This window comes from Heterocephalus glaber, unplaced genomic scaffold, assembly GCF_053883595.1.
Source record: "Heterocephalus glaber isolate CG9 unplaced genomic scaffold, H.glaber_assembly_v1.0 deba00001465, whole genome shotgun sequence".
NCBI lineage: Eukaryota > Metazoa > Chordata > Mammalia > Rodentia > Bathyergidae > Heterocephalus > Heterocephalus glaber.
In genome coordinates, this window is record NW_028258312.1 from 25371736 (window position 1) to 25397491 (window position 25756).

Genomic DNA, 25756 nt, shown 5'->3' on the forward strand with positions numbered 1-25756 from the left:
ATCTATTACACCTTTTTGTCCTTATTTACACTTTCAGTTTCTTACACTGTTTGGTATTTACACATGTGTGTCTTATTTATTTCACTTGAGAGTATCACCTCAGTGTGCATCCATTTGGCAATAAATGTCTGTAATTTCTCATTTTTGATGGCTGAGTAGTACTCTGATTTGTTAAAAAAAAAAACAAACCACATTTTCTTGATCCAGTCTCTAGTTGATGGGCATTTGGGCTGTTTCCAAGTTTTAGCTATTACAAACTGCGCTGCTATGAACATGGGTGCACATATATCACTGTGGTATGATTCTTTTAATTCTTGGGGGAAGATACCCAGCAGGGGAATAGCTGGATGAAATGGGACTTTCAGTCCTACTTCTTTGCGGTATCTCCATATTAATTTCCACAGTGGTTGCACCAGTTTACACTCCCACCAGCAGTGGAGCAGGGTTCCTCTTTCCCCACAGCCCCACCAGCATTTGTTATTGGTTGATTTCATGATAGCAGCCATTCTTTCTGGAGTGAGGTGGAATCTCAGCATTGTTTTCATTTGCATCTCTCAAATGACCAGAGATGTTGAACATTTTTTCATATGTTTATTTGTTGTTTCTACTTCTTCGTGTGAGAAATGTCTGTTCATTTCAGATGCCCATTTTTGGATTGGGTCTTTAAATTTGGGAGGTCTGATTTTTGTTTTCCCCCATTCCTAGCCCTCCCTTCACCCCCTCCACCCTTCCCTATTTACAAAGACTTTATTTCCATTTTTTCCATATCTCATCATTTTTCCTTTCCCTTCTTTACTTTCCCCTACCCTTCTTTCCCTTCTTTCCCCTACCCGCTTTCCCTTCTTTCCTTTCCCACTACCCCTACCCCTTTGGACCTTTTCTTCCTATTTTGCACTATCAATTATTCATTCTAATCATTGGTACATTTTAGGTATACAATATAATGACATTCATCATTGGAAATTTGCACCTTTACATAGCCTCTCTTGGTTCTTATTTTTCACCCTTGCCCAGCCCTCCCTTCAACCCCTCCAGTCCTCCCTATTTGCAAAGATTTTGTTCCTATTTTTCCATTTACTCATATTAATCCCATTCCCTTCTATCCTTTCCCCTAGCCCTCCCACTTCCTTCCCTTTGCCCCTTTTCTTCCTATTTCACATTACCTATTATACATTTTAGTCCTTATTTACACTTTCAGTTTCTCACACCAGAGAAACTATTCAGTATTTATACATGTGTGTCCTATTTATTTCACTTAAGAGTATCGCCTCAATGTGCATCCACTTAGCTATAAATGTCTCTGATTTCTCATTTTTTATGGCTGAGTAGTACTCCATTTTATAAAAAACCTACATTTTCTTTATCCAGTCTCCATTTGATGGGCATTTGGGCTGTTTCCAAGTTTTAGCTATTACAAACTGTGCTGCTATGAACATGGGTGGACATATATCACTGAGGTATGATTCTTTTAATTCTTTGGGGAAGATACCCAGCAGTGGAATAGTTGGGTCAAATGGGACTTCCAGTCCTAGTTCTTTGAGGTATCTCCATAGTGATTTCCACAGGGGTTGCACCAGTCTACACTCCCACCAGCAGTGGAGCAGGGTTCTTCTTTCCCCACAGCCCCATCAGCATTTGTTATTGGTTGATTTCATGATAGCAGCCATTCTTTCTGGAGTGAAGTGGAATCTCAGCATTGTTTTCATTTGCATCTCTCGAATGCCCAGTGATGTTGAACATTTTTTCATATATTTATTTGCTATTTCTACTTCTTTTTCTGAGAAATGTCTGTTCATTTCAGATGCCCATTTTCAGATTGGGTCTTTAAATTTGGGAGGTCTGATCTTTTAAAATTCTTTATAGATTCGAGATAGTAGACCTTTGTCTGAGGAAGAGCAGGTGAAGATTTCTTCCCACATTGTGGGTTGTCTCTTCACACTGCTGGTGGTTTCTCTTTCTGTGCAGAAGCCTTTTAATAAGAAGAGATCCCACTTGTTGATTGTTTGTGCTAGTTCACAGGCAACTGAGGTTTTGTTCATAAAATCTTTTCCTACACCACTGTCTTCAAGAGTTCTACCTAACCTCTGTTCTAGGTGATTCAATGTTTCTATTTTAATATTTAGATCCTTAGGGCTGGGGATTTTGCTAAGTGGTTCTGGAGCCTGCCTTGCAAGGGTAAGGTCCTGAGTTTGATTCCTGGTACCAAAAAAAATTTAGAACCTTAATCCATTTCTATTTTAGTTTAGTGCATGGTGAGAGACATAGGTCTAGTTTTAGTCTTTGGCAAGTTGAAACCCAATTTCTCCAGCACCATTTATTGAAGAGACTATCTTTCCTCCAGTGAGGGTGTTTGGCTCCTTTGTCAAATATCAGGTGGCTGAGTGTGTCTGGAGTTGTTTCTGCATCTTCTAATTTGTTCCACTGGCCCGCCCTCAGATCTGTTTCTTTGCCAGTACCATGCTGTTTTTGTCACAGTAGCTTTGTAGTATCGTCTCAAGTTGGGGGTTGTAATACCCCCTGCTATGTCTCTGCTACCTAGAATTGCTTTTGCTATTCTGGGTCTCTTCTTGTTCCAAATGAATTTTTGGATTGTTTTCTCAAGGTCCATGAAGTATGCTGCTGGGATTTCAATTGGGATTGCATTGAATCTTTATAGCACTTTTGGAAGTATGGCCATTTTCACTATGTTGATGCTTCCTACCCAGGAGCAGGAGATGACTTTCCATTTTCTGATGTCATCTTCAATCTCTTTTCAGAGTGCTATAGTTTTCAGAGAAGAGTTCTTTGATTTCTTTTGTTAGGTAGATTCCTAGGTATTTCCGTTTTTTGGATGCTATTGTGAAAGGAATTGTTTGCCCTATTGCTGTCTCAGTGAGTCTGTTCGTGTATAGGAAAGCTATTGATTTTTGTGTGTTGACTTTGTATCCGGCTACTTTTCTGAATTTGGATATTAAGTCTAGAAGACTTTGGTGGAGTTCTTGAGGTCTTCTATATAGAGTATCATGTTATCTGCAAATAATGACAATTTGACTTCTTCCTTTCCTATTTTTATTCCTTTTATTTCTTTCTGTTGTCTAATTGCCATGGCTAATGTTTCCAAAACTATATTGAACAGGAGTGGTGATAGTGGACATCCTTGTCTTGTTCCTGATTTTAATGTAAAGGATTTCAGTTTTTGACCATTTAGTATGATATTGGCTGTTGGTTTTTCATAGATGGCTTTTATCAGATTGAGGTAGAGACTGTCTATTCCAATTTTTTGTAGGGTTTTTATCATAAATGCATGTTGGATTTTGTCAAATGCTTTTTCTGCATCAATTGAGATGATCATATGGTTTTTGTCCTTGGTTCTATTGATATAGTGTATTACATTGATTGATTTGTGTATGTTGAACCATCCCTGCATCCCTAGGATGAATCCCACTTGGTCAGGGTGTATGACCTTCTTGATCATCTTCTGCATTCTATTTGCCAGTATTTTATTAAGGATATTTGCATCTGTGTTCATTAGTGAGATTGGCCTATAGTTCTCTTTTTCGGTTGGGTATTTCTCTGCTTTGGGGATCAAGGTGATGCTTGCTTCCAGGAACGAATTTGGGAGTATTGCTTCCCTTTCAATTTCACTGAAGAGGTTAAACAGTAGTGGCAGTAGTTCCTCTCTAAATGTCTTGTAGAATTCAGTGGTGCAGCCATCAGTACCCGGGCTTTTCTTAGTTGGTAAGTTTTTTTTTTCCCCATTAACTTTATTGGTACATTTTAGGTATAAAATACAATTACATTAATCATTGGGATCTTGTACCACTACATGAGTCTCTTGGTTCTTATTTTTTTTCCCCTCCCCTTGCCCTCCCTTCACTCCCTCCACCCTTCCCTATTTGCATAGACCTTGTGTCCATTTTCTTCCTGTTCTCATGTTTTTTCCTTTCCCTTTTTTCCCTTCCCCTCCCCCTCCCCATTCCCCTGCTCTTTTAGACCTTTTCTTCCTGTTACACAATATCAGTTATACATTTTTTAAATTGCAATATTAAGATCTAGGAGACATTACCACCGATTTTACAGAATTTAAAAGGATATAGAAAGCATATTGCAAAAATCTTTTTTGACATAAATTAGACAACTTCTGAGAAGTAATTTAGAAGACAAATTAATGAAACTAACTCTGGAGGAAATATAAAATTTGAATAGCATCTATTAAAGAAAGTATATTCCTAGCTTGAAAACCTATGTATATGACAACAGCAGGCTCATAAACATTTTAACTGATAAATTATATCAAATAATTAAAGCAGAAAAAAGAATCAACATTTCTCCCCTCATTTTAGGAACTCAACATTGTGCTAATCCTAAAATTGGATAAAGATAATAGAAGAAAAATGTATGAACATAGATAGAAATTTGTTTAACAAAACAAAGTATTAGAAGTCAGATCTGGCAGTATGTAGAAAGTGATTGTGTTATAGGGATGGCAGTGTTGCTTTAGCATTGGAAGATCCACCCCCAAAAGTCATCATTTAAACAGAGGAAAGGAAAAAGCCATATAATCCTGTCACTAGTTGGAGAAAAATATTGGACCAAATTCTATAGCTTTTCATGGTAAAAGCTATCAGGAGACTAGAAGTAGAACAGAAACTTCTTAACAGATTAAAGCCATGTACTCCATACTTCCAGTGAGAACACCTTATATGAATGGAGAAGATACAATGCTTTCTCCTTAAGGTGGGGAACAAGGGCAGATATGCTTACTCTTTATCTGTCCATTAGACTTTGAAACCTAGTCCCCACCAAAATAGTCTGGCAATAACATGATACAACTAGGATACGATTGGCATGGCAGAAGCAAAATCTTTATATGTAGATGAAATGATCATCTACAGAGAAAATACTAAGAAATTTCTTGGAGCCCCTAGAACTTGCACTTGAATTTAGCAGGATTAGAAAACACAAGGTATATGTAAAAATTCAGGTCTGTGTATACTTGCTGTAAATGAAGAACTGGATATTGAAATTTAAAAGTTATGTAGGAGTACAAAGGTCCCAGAAAAGCCAAAAACAAAAACAAAAACAGTGTTGTAAGATGTTTAGCACCCAATTTTAAGACTTCTTCTAAAGCTACAGTAATCAAGGCAGTGTTGGTGTAAGGAAAGACATATAGATCATTGGAATAAAACAGAATTTAGAAATAGAACCACACATATATGGTCCACTGACTTTTGAAAGATTATTTAACATTAGCATTTTATAGAATATAAACTCAATTCAAGAGCCGAGGAAGAGATAGTGTCTTCAGCAAACGGCACTAGAACACCTGGTAACCGTATATAAAAAATTAACCTCAACCTTTTTTTTTCCATACATGAAAATAACTTGAAGGGATCTATGAACTTAAATAAGAAAGCCTAGAAGTATAAAACTTGAAGAAGAAATTATAAGGGAAAATATTTATGAATTCAGGATAGGCAAGAACTACCTAGGATACAAAAAACGTGATGTATAAAAGAAAAAAATTGGTAAATGAGATTCCATCAAAATTTAGAACTTTAAATGACATCATTAAAATGAAAAGTAGTCCTTAAATAGACCATATTTACAATGCATATAACCTATGAGCAGAATATATAAAGAATTCTTAGAGCTCATTAATAGACAACCCAATTAAAATGTAGACATAAGAAGATGACAAATAGCCAGTATAGCACAAGGAATGGTGTGCAACTCTAGAATCAGAAAAATACTAATCAGTACAATAATAAGATTGAATTATACACTCATTACGGAGATGAAGTTAAAAGTTTTAAAAGCCTTGTCATGACTTTTTCTTTTTGTTGGATTCTCCCCCTTTAGGTTTAATTTGTCACGCCCAATGGATTCATTCTGCTGGGTTTCCTGGGGTTGTGATCCTCATTGTCTTTTCCTAGGGTATTGTCTAAAACCTTTTGGAGTGCTGGTTTTGTATTCATGAAGTTCCTGAGGTGCTCTTTATCATGAAAGTATCTTATTTCTCCATCAATTTTGAAAAATAGTTTTGCAGGGTATATCAATCTGGGTTGGAGGCTTTTTTCCTTTAGGGCTTGCAATACATCACTGCAAGCTCTTCTTGCCTTGAGGGTTTGTATTGAGAAGTCTGCTGTGATTCTGATGGGCTTTCCTTTGTATGTGATTTGTTTCTTTTCTCTCACTGCTTGTAAATTCTATTCTTCTGTTGGATTTCTGGAATCCTAATGATTATATGCCTATGTGTAGATTTTTTTTTGATTAAGGCTAGCTGGAGTCCCATATGCCTCACTTATCTGTATGTCAAGTTCTTTTCCCCTCCTTGGGAAGTTTTCTGCCATCACTTCTATGAAGAGTTTTTTTATGTCATCTGCACTCTCTCCTCTTTCTTCATTGACTCCAATCAGTCTTACGTTATTCTTCTTTGCATTATCTAGCAGCTGCTGGATTGATTTCTCATGGTCCCTTACAATTTTAAAGCATTTTTTCTTTTCCTCCTCACTAATTGCAATCTTATCTTCTATATGTGAAATTCTGTTCTCACATTGGTTCATTCTGCTGCACAGACTTTCGATGGAGTTTTTAATCTCTTGGAAATCTGTATCTGTTTTATGGATTCCATTTGTTTCCTATGTTGGGATTCCATCGTATTCCTCAGATCTTCTATTTTTTTATCTGTGTCCTCTGTAGATTTATTAATCATGTCTTGTACCATGAGCAAAATCTTTGCTGTTATCTGTAATTATTTCTGATTTCATTTTTCCCAGATCCTCTTTTGTTTCCAGTTCAGAGAGTCCAGGTGGTTGAGTATCAGAGTGTTCCATCCATCTCGTTTCCCTTTGGGCTTGCTGTAGGTGATCTGGAAGTCTGTTTTTGAGGCTTCTTTATGTGTCTTCTCATTTCCACGGGGGGGGGGGTGTGCTTCTGGCACCCACACGGCTCACCTTCTCTGCCCTAGGAGCTTGGGATGGTGGTGGGGGAGCTTCCTTCTGGGTGCTGGGACCAGCTGAGCTTCACTGCCCTAGGAGCCTGGGATAGAGGTGGGGAGCTTCTTTCTGGGTGCTGGGACTAGCTCAGCTTCTCTGCCCCAGGAGCCTGGGATGGAGGCAGGGAGCTTCCTTCCAGGTCCTGGGACCAGCTGAGCTTCACTGCCCCAGGAGCCTGGGATGGAGGTGGGGAGCTTTCTTCCGGGTGCTGGGACCAGCTCAGTTGGTAAGTTTTTAATTATGTTTTCAATTTTATTGATTGATATTGGGTTGTTTAGAATTTTTAGGTCTTCTTCGTTCAACTTTGGTAATTCATTCATATCTAGGAATCTATCCATTTCTTCTGTTTTCCATCTTATTGGCGAATAGGTTCTCAAAGTAGGTATTGATGATCCTCTGGATTTCTACTGGGTTCATTATAATTTCATCTTTTTCATTTCTAATTGCAAGGATTTGGGCCTTTTTTTTTCCTTTTTCTGATCAAGTTGGCTAAGGGTTTGTCAATTTTGTTTATTCTTTCAAAGAACCAACTCTTGGCTTCATTGATTTTCTGTGTTGTTCTCTTAGTTTCCATTACATTGACTTCTGCCCTGATATTTATAATTTCCTCCTTTCTATGGGCCTTGTGTTTGTCCTGCTCTTCTTTTTCTAGAAGCTTGAAGTTCAGCATCAGGTTGTTTAATTGGGCTCACTCTGTTTTCCTAATATGAGTATTCACTGCTATGAATTTCTCTTGTAAAACTACTTTCATTGTGTCCCATAGATTCCGATATGTTGTTTTGTCATTGTCATTTAACTGAAGGAACTGTCTGATTTCTTCTTTAATTTCCTCTGTGGCCCATTCGTTATTCAGATGTATGTTGTTAAATTTCCACATGTTTATGAGATTTTTGCACTTTCTTTTGCTATAGATCTTCAATTTCATTGCATTAATAGTCTGAGAATATTCAGGGGGTAACTTTAATTCCTTTGCACTTATCTAAATATGTTCTATGAGTGAGTATGTAGTCTATTTTGGAGAACAACCTGTGTGCAGCTGAAAAGAATGTATATTTTGATTTTGTGGGGTGGAACACTCTGTAAACATCTGTTAAGTTCATTTGTTCAAGAGTTTGATTGAGTTCCAGTATTTCATTGCTTGTTTTTTTGTCTAGTTCATCTATTTGTGACAATGTGGTATTGAGGTTCCCCACTACTGTTGTATTAGTACTTATATGATTTTTCATGTCCATTAGTATTTGTTTATATATTTGGGCACACTAGTGTTTGGTGCATAGATATTTATGATTGTCATCTCTTCCTCTTGGATTGGTCCCTTTACAAGTATGTAGTGTCCTTCTTTGTCTCTCTTAATCAGCATGGATTTGAAATCCACTTGGTCTGCCAAGAGGTTAGCTACTCCTGCTTTTTTTCAGGTTCTGTATCATGTAGTATTGTTTTCCACCCTTTCACTTTCAGTCTATGAGTTTCTTTTTGAATTAAGTGTTTTTCTTCTATGCAGCATATTGTTGGATCTTGCTTTTAGACCCATTCTGCCAGTCTCTTTTGATTAGTGAGTTGAGACCATTTAACATCAATGGTTATAACTGATACCTATTGAGTTATCATTGTTATGACTTTTTCTTTTTGTTGGATTCTCCCCCTTTGCTTTTAATTTCTTGTTGTGCCTGGTGGATTCATTCTGCTGGGCTTCCTGGGGTTGTGATCCTCATTGTCTTTTCCTAGGATATTGTCTAAATTTTTTGGAGTGCTGGTTTGGTATTCATTAAGTTCCTAAGGTGCTCTTCATCATGAAAGTATCTTATTTTCACCATTAATTTTGAAAGAAAGTTTTGTAGGGTACATCAGTCTAGGTTGGAGTTTGTTTTCCTTTAAGGCTTGAAATACATCACTCCAACCTCTTCTTGCCTTGGGGGTTTGCATTGAGAAGTCTGCTGTGATTCTCATGGGCTTTCCTTTGTATGTGATTTTTTTTGTTCTCTAACTGCTTGTAGAACTTTGTTCTTCTGTTGGGTTTCTGGAACCTTAACTATTATATGCCTATAGGTAGATTTTTTTGATCAAGGCTATTTGGAGTTCTATATGCCTCACTTGTCTGTATGTCAAGTTCTTTTCCCCTGCTTGGGAAGTTTTCTGCAATCACTTCTGTGAACAGTTTTTTTATGTTGTCTTCACTTTCTCCTGTTTTTTTATTGACTTCGATCAGTCTTATGTTATCCTTATTTGCATTGTCTAGCAGCTGCTGGATTGATTTCTCGTGGTCCCTTACAATTTTAAAGCAATTTTTCTTTTTCTAGTCACTAATTGCAATCTTATCTTCTATATCTGAAATTCTGTCCTCACATCCACTCATTCTGCTGCATAGACTTTCAATGGAGTTTTTAATGTACTGGAAATCTGTTTGCATCTGTTTTATGGGTTCCATTTGTTTTCTATTTTGAGATTCCATCATGTTCCTCAGCTCCTCTATTTTTTTATCTGTGTCCTCTCTAGATTTATTAATCATGTCTTGCTCTATGGGCACAATCTCTGCTGTTATGTCAGAAATTATTCCTGATTTCACTTTTTCCAGATCCTCTTTCATTGCTAGTTCAGGGAGTCCAGGTGGTTGAGTATCAGAGTATTCCATCTTGTTTCCCTTTGTGGTTGCCTTAGGTGATCTGGAAGTTTGGTTCTGAGGCTTGTTTACATGTCTTCTCATTTCGACAGGTGGGTGGGGTGTGCTGCTGGGGCCCATGTGGCTCACCTCCTCTGGGATGGGAGCAGTGGTAGGTTGGCCTGGAGGCCTCCTACTATGTGCTGGGAGGTGTGGCATGTTGACTCAGAAGCCTCCTTTGTGCTGGGTGCTGTGGCATGTTGACCTGGAATCCTCCTCTGCACTGGGAGCTGTGGCATGTTCACCCAGAAGCCTCCTCTGCACTTGGAGCTGTGGCACACTGACCTGGAAGCCTCCTCTGGGGTGGGAGCTGTGGCACATTGACCTGGAATGCTCTTCTGGGCTGGGAGCTGTCCCCATACACTTATTGACAGGAACTAAGGAGAAAAATAACTCAATTTGTACAAGAACTATGTACAACATGGAGAGAAGCCCCCTCACAGGTCTCTTTGTTCTTTTACAAAGGTTGGTCATGATACAGCTTCAAGAATAATGGAAGAGAGCTTAAAAGTAAAGTGAAGTCCTCCTGGAATTAAAGAATATTCCAGGTATCCACTGATATATGAGTGAATGATTATAAAAATTCTAATAATATGGGAAATAAAATCACAACTGAGGTAACCTACTGCTGTGGATGGTCTATTAATCAGCAAGAACCATAAACAGATCTCATGCTATGATCAGGTGGCTGGATAGGAGAAATTTCTAGCCAAATGGGATCAGCTCCCTTAATGAGGAGGATCAACTGGTGCACGGAAAAAAAATAATGTTATTAAATTGACCCAAAAAGCAAGAAATAAAAACTTATTGTCAGTTTGTCCTGAATAATGAGATTTTTCTATAGGATTCCTGCCTGCTCGTTAAATGTCATAATAGCCATAGACAATATCCACAACTGTTTATGGCTGAAGTTCAGTTTGTGTATTCTCTTGCTTTTCCCTTCTCCATTAGTTCTACACTTATTGTACCTGCGATGTCACAGATCTAACTAAAGAGTCATTACCAACTTTCCTCTCCCCTAATCTCCTTAATCAAGCAAGCTAAGTATGTTTTTCTTAATTTCTTCTATAGTGACATAGCTTCCTGTTGCAGGGGCAGCATCATCTGAGGACATGGAGAGTAGAAGAAAGTTCAGTCAGGTCTCTGAACTCTGGAAAGGCACTATTTCATGTCTTAGAAGTTTCTCCTGGGATTCTTCATCCTCAGGTTGCATTAAGTCAAAGATTTCCATTTCAATTTTATATCTCAATGGATGAACTCCATTTTAATCACCTTGGTGGGTCATGTTCTTCATGGCATTTCTCTTATTCTCAGTCATTTGACATTTCCTCCTCAGGGTAGCATGACACACATGAGCTATCTCAGAATTTCTTGAATAAATATTCACTATAATCATTTCAAGGAAGGCAATGGTAAGTTATTGGCACAACAGCTTACCTGAATTTTCTGAAGTTTAGGAAATTTTTTTCACTGTGGCTCAGTAAATAACTGGGAGTCAGACATTTATTTCCTCCCTGCTGTATTTTGCCCCTGGGGAAATATGCATTCTTTTACCTCAATGATTTAATATGCAAAATGGGAATAATTATACTTCTCCTTGGCTCATTGGAGGATTAGGAAGATCAAAGGGTTTTTAAAATTTAGACAATATACATACTACATGCTTTAAGAAGGAATTATTATTAGAATTATTACCATCAATAAGGACTTAAATATATGCCTTGTCAAAGAGAATTCTAAAAGTTAGAATTCAAGCTAATAAATTAAAACAGGCTTGAGGGTATATGAACTTGAATTGTCTGTCAATGACAATTGGATGCAGTGAGTAATCCAATTTGCTTCAGGAAATATGTAGCTGTGGCAGTGGTGAAGAGTAGGTATGAGACAGAAACCTAACAAAGGGAGTATATAGATATTCATTAACTCCTTCAGGAAATAGTGAAAGGAAGAGGAGGAGCTGGAACATGAATTTACCAAGAGAGAGGAGAAAGGAAGTGTAAAAGGATAAAATACAGAGAAAGCCTGGAATGTAAGATGACTCTGAGAAATTAGAAAAATTCTCGAGGCTCAGACTTTTATGTTCAGGAAGTGTCAACTGACTGACAGTCACAAATGAGATTCAAGGGGAAATCAAGGGATTGGGAAGAAATGAAAAGCAGCCACTCATATTATTCCCTAATTAGAACCAAAGTTTTACTTAGAATGGAAAAGAATGGTGAAATAAGCATAAGGCTGGAAGAAACCACTTAAACTGCCTACAAATTTTATACCTGGAACTAAGTGCACTAGTCTAGACAAGTGAACTAAGAAGCTCCCAAGGCCGAGGGTGCTGTCCTTTTAGGGAAGCCTGAAAAGCTTGGATTTTTCCCTCTGGAAGAAGGAGGCCAAGTGGGCACATGATCGAGGAGGTTCCTTTGGGCACCAGTGTCTTCTATTGAGAAAGTACAAACTTATTCTGTGAGTTTCACATCTCTATCGGAAGGGAATTCTCCCTGAACCTTGGAAGAGAAGAGAAGAACATACTTAGAGACTGCAATGATCCAACAGGTGATAATAACTAATATGTAAATAGGCATTAAAAAGAAGTTAAATTCAAGCATGAATTTTTAATTTTGATGGTAAGATGGGCAGATATTGTCCTTCATTAACATCTCCCTTGGTGTTTTTACCAGAATCAGATTCATAACCTGAGGACAATCACACATTGTAGATATACAAATATCTTTATGTTCAAGATAGAAATCAACAATTTTATGTCTCATGAAGAAGTGAAAATGTCAACATATCTCTTGCTAGTACAACAAGTTTCACTTATGCACAAGTCCATGATTATGGACCCGAAAAGGTGGGGGACACATAAATCATCTTACCTTCCCCTGTGCACTCCAGGGGTAAGTAGGTGTTGCCTAGAGAGTTTTAGGTAGTATTATTCAGCTGCTGTCCATTGTGGGGTGGCAACTTAAGCTTAGAACGGAAGACCTGAACTAACGCTGTAGTTTCATCAGCTTCTCCTTCATCAGTAACACTTAGCAATTAATTGTCCAAGATCAACTTCCAGATGCTTTGGAAATTCCTGGGTGGTTTTGTTGACAATGGGACAGGTTGCATATGACAACAGTATAATATTCATTTATCTATTCCACATTAATTTTTGAGTATTATTATTTTCTAGGCAAATAGTCCTGTTCTTCATGGACTTAGCCACTTGGGACAATGGTTTTTCTCTACTTATTAAAATCACCTTGGAAGATTAAAAAAAACATATGATGATCCTTTTCCAACACACATGCTAACACTTGAGGAATCAGTGTTGTTGGTGTAGACTCCAGTGTTCTTAAACAGCTCTCAGAAATGCTGATGCTCACTTATAGTTGAGAATCACTGATTAAGAGAGAGAACTGGTTAAATGTAATTGAAAGATAATGATTATTATGATAAAGAAGCATGTATGGTAGAAGGGAAGTTTGGAAAATCACAGACATACTTGTATCTAGAATAGGTGTAAATGTTTTAGGATTTATAGAGAAAATGTAACAGGTTTGAAAGTTACTTTATTGAAGAGTTTATTATTAGAGTTATATTTAGTTATAAAATTCACCTTATAATTGCCATGCAAAAAAGATCAGTACTAAGATAATTGGTGGATGATAATGTATAATATTTTTCTGAAAATTCTATGGATCTGGAAATGTATGGATTTGATTTGCTCAGATACATGGTAGCAGAAAGACACTTAATAAAGTGCACTGTAGCAGGAAAAGAGAGTTTCTTTCCATATGCATTGGTTTAAAACCAAAATCATTGGGTTGGAGTACAGACAATTAAGCCAAGTTTAACCCTGGAAGGCTCATGTAAGAATGGATAATAATTTGCCACCAAAATAATCACATGTGGATAATCTTGCAACTGGCCTGAGCCTTAGCATCAGATGTAACATATTCCAAGCACTTGCAGGTTGTGCAGTGTCCAGAGTTTGGACCAAATTATTCCAGAGCAATGCTTTAAGCATCACCTTGGCAGAGGTACTTTTAGTAACAAAAGGATTCTCCAGCACGTTGTGATTTCTCTGAAACAGTGTGAGGCAGTGGTCATGAAACTTTTCTTTCTTAAATCACATAGACTCTTATTTTAACTGGAGTTAAGGACAGGTTATTAAACTAATGGCAACCTAACCTGAAGTCACAGTCATCAATGGCATATCTAATTGCTCACGTACTCAATTTTCCCCTTCTTAAAATCACTGATCTCTTCTTATGATGCATTTTAGAGTAGTTCTCAGTGGGAGAACTCTCTGCTTATTGATAGATAACTGATGTTTTAGCATCTAAAACCAATGTAACCAGCATACTATGGGCAGTCACAGAAACTAGGAAGCAGTACTTCAGAGTAGAAAGGCCCATTTGCTCTGTAATTCAAATTAATGGATAGGAACATGTTCCAAAATCAATATTTAAAATAGTGGCCTTTGGGCCTCCAGTATGTTTTTCACCATTATTATCTGAAGTGAAGATGTTGAGATGAAAAGAAACAGTGAGTTCCGATTTAGCTTTCTTTGACTAGGTCTTCATTGTAAACAGCTATTTGTGTATTTCGTTTGTTAGAGACAATCAGAGCCCTCTGTGGACTTGGGAGTTCCAAGGCCGGACACCATGCACACCGGAAGACTCCTCAGTTTCAGTGAAAATGCTGAGAATCTCACCCAGAAGCAACCACTGACAAGTGAGTGTTCTGTAGTAATAGGTGACATTTTGTGTAGAAAAAGAGACCCAATGGACGCCTGCAAGGCAAGCTCAGGGCAGATGGCTCCGCAGGTAGGACTTGCAGAAGGCTCGCGTGCAGATTCCCCAGAGAAGTGACCGGGGGTCATTTTGTTACCGATGCCTCAAAGGACTTGTTCTGATCTTCTGAGACTCAAGGGGACCCCTCTAAGCCAACATAGAAGTGCTCCCCATTTTGGCTTTGTTATACTCTGCCCCGTTGGACACACAGTGAAGCATTGTCTCTACGTGAGCAGAGGCACCAGCACATGTGACTCCGGTCATAGACAGACCAGCTCCGTGCCTGCATTTTAATCAGAGATTTACATATAGCCAAAGACTGCAGATGGTCTTGAGGATTTTACCACAGTCTCCCAAAGCAGGCTTCAAACACCTGGGATTTGTGTCCCCCGGCAAAGCACAGATTCACATTTTCCTTTTTTTGTTAAGTATGTTTAGTTTTATCTCAGGAAGGCGCTCTTCCTTTGTAGCATCTCAGCAAGAAAGCAATGGTGCCTCCTTTTCTTGTAGCCGAGTGCCGCGCATTCTTACGAGGTTTATAATTACATGTTTGTGACTTTACCCCAACAGCCTTGCCCCATGAATACAGATAGCATCTCACAAAAGGATAGGCTGGGAACGACTCAGACAGGCAGGGTGGGAGGAGAAAGCGAGGCTGATGTGCTCAGTGACCATCTCTGGGACAGCCGGTGGGGGAACTGTGCTCCCCGGGACTCTGGAGTGGCCTCTGGCCTGAAACACTGGCCTTGTGTTTCCTGGACTGTGACGCTCCCTTGGGAAGAAGAAATACTCAACCTATTGGCTGACATTTTATTTATATCACAGCTCTTGTTGAATCGTTCTGAAGAGCCTGAGGTGGCCATGGCATTCCTTCTCTTTATTCACTTGGTTACAGTTTAAAATTTGAATAGCTGTTTATGCTGGAAGGCTGAACACCCAATCAGCAGTCTTTGAATTGAAGCTGTATTGTTCACTCATGGAAATGCCTGTTTCATCTGTCAGCTCTCTTTTATAGTGAGCCTAATAATTTATGCTTGCTAAAGATGTTTTCTGACCTGTGATTCCATTGCCAGTTAGGGAAGGGCTTTGGCAGCATTCATACTTCCTTTCCTAATAGGGGGCCAGTGAGGTACAATTTAGTGAAATTACTGCTCCAGTGCATTAATGGTACCCAGACCCAGACTGGGGGAGGGCAAGAGGCTAGGGGTGAGGGGCCCTGTTCTTTAAAGAGGGCCACTGGACTCCAGAGAAAGACACCCTGGCAAAGGGCTTCCTGAGGAGCCGTCACTCTCCCGGAGGTCTGTGTGTCCCCAGAGTGTCCGATGGCTGAGTTAACACACCTGCTGAAAGGTTAGAGGCCACTACACAAGACTTCACACCTGTCCACTCCCACCAGTACAAATAGAGCATTCACCCAAATTTCTTCATGTCTCTTCCAGTTTATCTTATTTTTTAAAAATATAGTGTGATTCTATTAGACTGGCCAATTTTTTAAAAATCCACAGTGATAAAAATCCTTTGTGGTCTTCAAAAGAAAGAATCTGTATATGCTTGTATTTATTGTATTACTGTTGCAGTCACATTTCATTAATGGAACTTCTTTAAATGTGCCATGCCACATTACAATTATAATAGTTTCAAGTCCTTGTTTTGCAAGTCACTGGCTGAATTGTCCCGAAGAAAACTTTTCTGATTACCAGTGGAATTATTATTCAGGTGAAGTATATTTTTTCCTGTTTGGATTCTCTCATAAAACTCTCTCAGACAGCACCTATCTTATCCTCGGTAAAATCACTTGTGTGCCTATTTTGTACCTTACTACTTTATCTTATCCACTATGTAAAATATTGCAAACTTGTCTCCCCCAGTGTTTTTCATTTGTAATGGACTTACTGAAGATTGGTAAATTGATTACAAGAATATTTTAACAAAATAGCCCAAACTGAAATAGAATGTGACCTTAAATATTTGCTCAAACTAATTAAAATATTTAGTGACTGATTCTCTTCAGTTTTTGCTGTTTTGTTGGAGATATTTTTATAAACAATTCACCAATATTCAATATGCAATAATATGGATGAGCACACTCATGAAGCAAACTTCACATGTCTTGAAGTTTAATAAAAACGAGTAAATAAAAACTATGTATTAGGGGAAGGGGAAAGGAAAGAAGAGAAAGGAAAAGTTATGAGAAAAGGAAAACATGGAAACAAAGTCTTTGTAAATAGGGAAGGGGGTGAAGGGAGGGCAGGGAATGGGGAAAAAATAAGAACCAAGATACATCCGGTACAGGTACAAGCACCCAATGATGAATTGTATACCTAGAATGTATCAACAAAAGAATTTAAGGAAAAAAAATAACTGTGTATTAACTTTTCAAAAAAGAAAGGCCAACAGATTTTGGGTGGATTTTTCCAAATTTAAATGACTCTTTTGAGAAAAAATTTTGGAAGGTGATTCTCAGTGATTCTTGACTTTAATCATTTTGGAAGCCAAAGATGTTGAAACACTTCCGTTGAACCGAAGGGCCGTGGGTGTGCTATTGGCTGTACAGGTCAAGGTCTCCAACTTCTAAGACCATGGTAAGGGTCACTGCTTTGGCACTTTGGCCTAACAGAGGGCTTTGCTCCTGAGGTAAGCCTTGGTGACCCCTGCCAGCGAGCTTCAGAAAAGTTCCGTGATGGGCTGGGGATCACTAAAGGAGTAAGAAACAGCGCTGGGTTTGAGCTCAAGCCTCGGACTGGGAAGTACCTCACCTGCCACCCCATTTCTGTCTTTCAAGTTGTGCATCTTCCTTTAATAAGTAGGCACAAAATCTTGTGCCTACTGTCTTGTTGACTGTACATTTTTGCCTTACTGAAACATGATTGCAGAGGTTAAAAAGAGTAAAACTCAAAAATGTTAATTTTACAGTTGAGGAAAGGAGAGATTTTATTTTTGCTGTTGTTATAATAGTAAACTATAGAACTTAGCAAACTTACCATAGTCTAATTGCTGAAATAAGAACTCTGTGAAATAGATTTGTTTATAGTCTATTAATAAAGGTGCAAGATACAGAAAAGTCCAGTAATTTTCTGAACATGACAAAAAACAGTACTCAAAAGCCAACACTCTTAATATATATGTTATGACATACATGAACTATAATTACACTAATAGTTAATAGCAAAATTGGGTATTTTAAGTTATAGCTCCCTGCAAAGCTTTTGCTAAATAGTTGATAAAAACTGCATGAACTCCTTGCTGCTATCTAAATTTCTTTCTTTAACTTCATCTTTTCTTGACCTGCTGTACAGGAGCAATAGACCTAAGAATTGGTGTTAATTATGACTTTTTTTAATCTCAAAGTTTGACCTACTTTATTTTAGACTTGGACCCAGACTCAGTTTTCTCTCCTATTTTTGCATACCAAGCTCAAAAGTTCATTGATATTTAAATGTGGTTTATGGATGGTGAGAAAGAAATCATGAAACTGTGGACTGTTCAGGGAGGGGCCATAAGAGATTAAAAGGGCTGAGGGTCTTTTCTGAAGACAGATAAGCTGAAAGTCACGATTTGACTTCAGTCTAGAGAAATAAAGGCTTTGAGGATGAGTTAATCATAGTTCCAAAATTGTTATGTAATATTTCTCGGGCAACATGGCTTTATTCCCCAGCGCTCTCCCCAGTGGTTATTTGTTAGATTTTACATATACCTTAGGTGTGTTTTTCACAGCATCCCCTTTTCCAGGACTATCACGGACAGACACTTTTGTAGGCTTTGTGCCCCTGTGTATTTCTAGTAGTCCTTACACAGTGCCTCTCACTGCATAGACACCTAGGAAGTACTTAAGGGAAGTGAGCTGTAATTTTCAGAGAACTACGAAGCAGCTTTGAGCAGTAGCTAGTATATTGATGAATCTTGCTACCCCAAGAGTGATGATAGGCTCATATTCTCAGCAGATTCAAGAAATCTTTAAGTTAAATTCTGGTCCACCTATAGTTGATTGCCAAGAAACTTAGATGTATTTGCAGGAATAAATTACTTTTGGAGGTGCGAACTTGAATGACAATATGTCCTTCCGTAGAACACCTTTGGCATATCGAGCCGGATAATACTTGGTCTCACTTAATATGACATTCTCTTGGCTGATAGTTTTACAAGTCGTAGTAAATGTGTGTGGAAACTTCATCTATCGATTTCTCTCAAATGTCTTGCCAGATTGTTCTCATTATGAAAAACTATCACGATTGTCATTCTAGCTGATCCTACTTTGATTAACCTCAGTAGTTTGTTTGATTTTTCATCGTTAAAAGAAGACTTTGAGAAATGAATGTGTTCACGCACCTTTAACTCAGAATTAACAAAGCGAACTTAGTATTTTGAATTTTCTGCTTCTCCACTAAATTCCATGGCTGGGACTTGAAGACCTTCTAAGGGCGTGCCACTGGAGGCTGCTGACCTGGAGGATTAGAAATAGGTATCAAAGAACAGCTTGTGGATGGCTGCAGTGAGGACTTGTGATGGCTAAAAGCCCTTGTTTGCTGTCCCCACCTTTCTTTTCTTTCTCTCACCTTCTCAGCTCCTATAGAGATGCAAGCTCCACAGCTACTAATAAAACAATTCGGCTTTTTGTAGCAGATGGGGACCTCCATCTGGTGTCAACATGTAGAGGGATGCCCTTGGTGCTGGTAAATGGGAAACGTGGGAAGCAAGGATGAACTCCTTTTCATAAACAATGTGCCCTGAGATGAAGTTTTCATTCATTATAGCTCATGGCAGGTACAGAGACCCTAAACTTGGGCATGACCTAGGATTAGATTGCAACACTCTTCTGTTGAAAAATAGGCACTGGTACAAATGTGCATTGTACAAATAATTCTCTTACACTAACTTGAAAGGAATAACACAACCCTAGTTGGAGAATTTGCACAGAATAAAGCTATAGCCCCATATCAAACATATAGTAGACACTTATCACTGAATAAATGCACAAAATATGAACAAAACATTACTCAGTGTTTCTAGGTGAGATGGTTAATGGTAAGAAGATGAAGGTGGAGGTTGGGAGTTGCCCATAAATAATCTTCAAAGATGAGGGTAAGAATTCCCTTTGCTTACATTTACCAACTCTCATTTTCCTTTCACTCAACAACTATGTTAGTTAAGACGAGGGGAGTCCAATTTTGGATAGCTTCTGTAAAGCTTCTATAATCTGGATGGCTTTGAAGAAAGTAGTGTAGTGTGTGGTGCTTTGAGTTGAAAAGGTATTTTGTAAATTGTAACCATTAATTTTTATTATCACGCTATTTCTATTCTTGTCTCTGCAGGCTAGGCAGTGTGCCATGTTTTTTTCTGTGGAACAGATATCACTGCCCCATGAACAGGATCCTTTGGCTATTCCTCTTTGGTTAACTATTTGATGAAAAGATTAAAGAATAAAGCTGGGTCTGAGACCTATTCTGTAGCCTACATATATTTACATAAATTCCTTGAAAAGTAAATAAAAAGAACTACATGAATGAAATGGTGAAGGCATGTGAGAGCTAAAGCAGCTACTTACTTGAAGGGTGGAAAAACACAGTTTTGTGTCACTACAATTAAACTGAGTACAACGGTTCATTTACTATTTTTGGTGAATTTTAATTGAGTTGTGTCTCATTTTTATAAATGTTGTCAATCTTCATTTTCTCTGTCTCCCATGTACCAACTTCAACACACAGGCATGCAGATCCACATACCAATGTGTTTTGGGAAAGTACTGTCTGCAGATGCAGTCCAACATCACTTTACACACAATGACACATGATGCTATAAACACGAAAACACACAGCCCTGATAGAATACCCGTAAGACTGGAAAAAATTTTCTTTTAATGCACTTAGTTTATTGACACAAAAGCTCAGCTAGTAATCAGTTTTGATAACTTTAGATGTCTGTTTCCCTTATGTAATGATGAGATGGATGCAACAACAATACTTCATTATGCTATTGAAAGTGTACGGCAGAATTCAGTTAGACCTGGGCTCAAAACCTGGCCCACAGCTGAGAGCAGCGATGATGCATTAATCCATAGCAACACCCTCTCCCCCACCACGCTCCTTAGCATTCAGCCACTAATAATGGATATCATTTTTCTTCATAATACTAGTGGTACTTGAATCAAGCACATGACAGTTAAGGTTTATTTAGTTTTTCGAGCAGGTGATTACAGAATTGAACTTCCCAAGTGAGAAACCAATGGAATACAAATAGTTAAGAACACGTTTGCAGGGGGAAAAATTGTCCAGCCCCATCTGTCAAACTGTGTGTATGACATCATCAGATATTCTGCACTCGTTTGCAGCTATTCAGCCCGGCCCGCCCTGCAGTCTATGCTTTGTGTTCCCGTTTCCTTTACAGGGCCAGCGGGCTGGAAAATTACCACATGCTGTCACAGTTAGCTCAGCCAGGTCTTGTTATCATTGTTTCCAAGGAATCCATTCATTCCGTTATTTTACATATTGGGCAGACGTCCTGCCACTGGGGCTTGGGTTGCAGTAACTTGAAGGGCCAAACGTTAATGGGCCTCTATTGTTGGTAGAATGGCAGTGCAATACGTGGGAAAAAATACCCAGACAGCTCCCTGACACTGGTTTAGGACCTCTAGACTTAGGGGGTAGCTTGTGAAGATCTTTTATGTAAACAAGCCTTCAATAAACAATGAATATCTCCTCTGTCAATATTCATAACCTATCAGTAAAAAAATATATAAATCTTCAACCAGAAAGAAGCCCAAATGTATTATGGATGATGGAGCCTTTTCTTAAAATAATCTATAGAATGTGGGCCAGCCTCCTTCGAAACACTGCTAATTTATGGGGTGGGGGGGCGGCTTGTTGAAGTCTTAGAAGAAAGGCATTTGCTTTGGGGCTGGCTGTATTCTCATTGCAGTAGATAATGCCGTGTGTAAGTTGTGTAGCTTCCACTATTACTAGCCTGAAATAAAGACAGGGGTCCTGGTGGCACATTATATCTTCACAATGTTGGCAATTTAAAGAAAGCTAATGGAAATATTAGGAAAGTTGTCTACGATAAAGATAAACTTAAGGAATGGATCATGTTATTTTGATTAGAGTATAGATACAAATAAAGTTCAAAACATCCATAGTAGTGTAGAATTAGGAAAATCTCTTCTTCATGGAAGATATACAGTGGGGCTGCAGCTCTTGTACTGTTTCATTTTTTAATGGGAAACATTCACTTTCCTGTTTTAAGATTAATCTCTTTTCCTGACCAGATAATGTATTGAAAATGGATTGCAAGGTGGCATGCGTGTTCTGATTCTTCTTACTAGTCCCCGAAACTTTTCCATCTGATCTTCTTTGCCTTAGACAAGAGAAGACTTGATAAGTACTCCTGACTGCTCAAAGTGGGATGGCATATGGTCATTAGTTACATCCAGAGACACTCAGAACACCTTTAATTCAAGCTGTATCATTTTAAACATTCTAATGATCAGCTCAGCTGTTACTTCAGCTAATTTGTTTTATTAATCCTAAACAGAGGTCCAAATGGCCCTGTAGATGTCTACATTAGAATGGTTCTTACCCCGAATCATTGAGGATTTAGAACTTGGAGTCAAGACTGAGGAGTTTGGGGACAGAATGAGAAAGACCTGGGAATGATCTAGTTCCATCCAACATATCTGTGCTGTACTTAAGATATACTATGTGAAAAATTTGCTTCACCTGAAGCCAGGTTTGTCACTTTGTCTTTTTTCTAAAACTTAGTCTGATTCAAGTAATATCATTTTTGTGTGTGACAGCTAAGTTTAAATGGCTTCCCTTTTTTGGCTGACATTAGAAGTCAATTGAGATAAATGTATTTTTCCCTAAAAGTAATGTATATCAGGACTAGATTTCCTAAGCCAAACCCTTCAGGCAGCTATAATCATTTTGTAAATCATTGATAATGTCATCTTTGAGAAAAAAGGTTTCTTCAGTGTATAAAATGTTACATTAAGATAAGTATTAAAATGTGGCAGTCTTTATTCAAATATAATATTTTAGGAAATATTTTAGAATATTGAAATCAGTATTTTTAAAAAAGTAAATAACGTCCTTTAAAACCAATTGTTTTATTCTTCCAACATTTCTTTCAGCTCTCAATTTGATTCTCATGTCAGGTTTCTGTAAAATAAAGCCATGTTTCGATAAACAATCAATAAAGTACCTTGACTTCAAAGGTACATGAAGTATAATACCGCACCTGACACCCCTGAGTGACATCCTTATTCTCGTGTTGAAACTGACCTTTTGGTTTAATCCAAAATTGTTTAAAGCAGTAGAATACTGAATATTATATTGCAACATTTAAGAAACACGTTAAATTAAAAACAGATTTTCAGCAAGTGTATGTCAAGCTATATTGTTTTGCAATAAATTCAAAGCAAAACCAAGTTATGCTTTCAAGTTCTTTAGTGTCAGATTAAAAGTAACTTTCACATGAAAGCAATTTATAAAATGAAATATTACTAATAATGACTCATCTTACAAAAAAGACAAATAAATGAAAAAAACCCTCATGACTACAGTTACCTCCTTGTTTAAAAAGTAAGATCTCAACTCTGCTGATAAGTTCTCATAATTATGAAAAATGAATAAAACACTTCCTGCAGTATATTATCTACCTGCTAGAATTCTTTTTATTTATGTAGCCAGGGCCAGCAACAATGTTCTCAAGCCCAATTTCTCCTTCTTTGTCACCACCTGGTTCTTATAAAGAAAATATTTCTAACAAATCACAACAAAATAGCTTAAACTTTTTTCCCCCCTAATGGGCCTTCACATCACATTAGAAACTTTTTATAATATTAACAATTTTCTTTCATTTTATATTAGAATCATATAATTTAAGAATTTCAGTTGCCTAACAAGAAATGACCGTGCAATCATTTCAGCAATTTTCATATCATATTAGTGAAAATAAATACTAATATAATAGGATGCTAACATGAAAACCCCTAATAGAACATGACAAAAGTTTTCATATTTTATTTATGCATTCTGGTTGTTCTTCTCCACTTCAACATTTTCCACTTCAGTTTATGGCAAAGTAGCATGGGTTTGGATGTTTTTGAATATCAATTAAGCGACACTGTGCTACAATAGTAATGCAAAAGAACTCTATCATTTTGCTGCAGGACCAATGCATTTCTCTGGATCACCAAATTTTTATTTGAATGATAATGCTTTCATTAGTTTTGTTATTTATTTCAATTTAGCTTAGACACTGAACTATTTGCAAAAAGAAAATAAGAAACTCTTTGCAGTTGAGTACAAAGATGCAATAGGTTGAAGAAATAATGCAATTATTTTAGTGATCTGCTGCATCTCCCCCACTCCAAGTATTCAGATAATTGAGACAAAGGTGAGTTTTGGTCCTGAATCATGCAGACAATTGCCTTCATTTTCTACTCGGATTCTCTTTCATTACATTCACATTCATCCAAAGACTCTCCTTTAACCCAGTTCCTGCTAGCAGAGTCGCTAGTGATGCTCAGTGAGAAACCAAACTGGAAGGAAATAGCCAAACTGCTCAGAGTTTACCAATGGAAATGAAGAGTACAGAAGCTGACAAAAGGTCCTTTTGGATACAACTCACTTGTATCAAGAATTCCACTGGGATTAAATTCAACATCCTTTCGGGCAAGAAAAGATCTTGTCTTAATGGCAAAATGCTTTGATCTTTTCAAAATTGCTTTGCACACTAACGATATCAATAGTACTCAACAGGCATAGCTAAAAGAAAAGAGAATTAACTGTACAATGCCTGGCAGAAAATATATCTTCCCTACCCTCATTTGTGTACTTGGTGATCTGTGAAATCAAACGGGCAAATCTTTGGCCACTTTAGCATCTGGGAGATTTCTTTCCTAACATGTATCACACTATCATGTAGTGTAAACATAGCTTATACATTTCAGTAAACAGTACCCACATAATGCCAAAATTACCCTGGAAAAGGTCTAGTAGGAAGGCACTGCATTGGAGGGTATGTTTATTTATCTTGTGTTTAATAAATCCAACAGAACCTGTTTGTCTTCCAGACTGGTATTAATTCAGCTCAAGATAAGATGAAGACCGTGGCTTGTACTTCGTTGTCATACCTTTAAAACACTTGATCGTTCAGTGGTAAGATGTTCACATTTGAGTGGTAGGTGATAACTGAGATTTCACATTTTCTGGATCACCTCAGGATGTGTTATCAATAAAAAGAATGGCAGGCAGAATTTAATGTTTTTTATGTTTTTCTCTTTTCCCCTCCACCAGCTTTTCCTCATCCTTTTCTTATTCTTTTTTCTCTGGTTGAATAAAGAGTTGGCCATGATTGAGTCTGTCTACAACTAGCTCCATTTTAATTGCTTGGCTAATTTTTGCCTCCTTTGACAATGTAGGCTCCTTGACCACCAGGAGCTCATTTGTCTTGCTCACAGTTGTATTCCCAGTACCTGCTCCAGTGCATGAAGAAAGCACTCAGAAAAGTTGTTTAATGAATGAAGAAAGCACTTAACTTCATCCTAGCAGATTCATGTGCACTTGATCAAAAAGTAGGAATTAAAGGTACAGTATTTTGCAAGACAAATGCAAGCAACGTGAGCTACCCTTGGAAAATTGATCACGGAAGTCCGAAGAGTATGAGGGCAGCCATACACTAATCCTGGCATTGCAGGTGGTTGGGCTGAGAAACAAATTAGCCAGATTCTTTTCAGGGTTGATCTCAAGGCCCTTCCTGACACTAGGAATTACTGGAGTTAAGGTGGGAAATTCACAGGGACCTAGCTCGTAGCAAAGAGCACACTTCAACACAGTCCTGTTTGCATCCACACACTCCAAGGTGACACTTCATTGTAGTCTCTTCTCTCCTGCTAAATATCTACAGAGCTGGAGTATCATAGGATGGGAATTATGGCACCTAGATCTTCAACAGATTATTTGACTTTATGACAAGTTTTTCCTTGTTAGTTTCCACACGAATACATTGGGATAAGACATCACAACTAAGATGCTGCCATTTTACACATTTAGACCAGAAAGCTCATCCCCAAATATATGGTCTCTGTCCCAGGACATGACCTTACATAGGTGACGAGACTCATGGATGCCTACAGTCACCAGTGAAATTGCCAAGTGTCCTTCTCTTGTGAAGGGCTGTAAGACATGACTAGAAAGACAATGTAGAAATGGAAACACAATGAGAAGTCCCGGACCCATCAATATGCAAATCTTTTAAACAGCACATAAATGATTTATATGTAAAACACTGTTTTTTCTAGAGAAAATAATTTTTTTTTTCAATGATAGCAATACACCTCAGGGTACTAG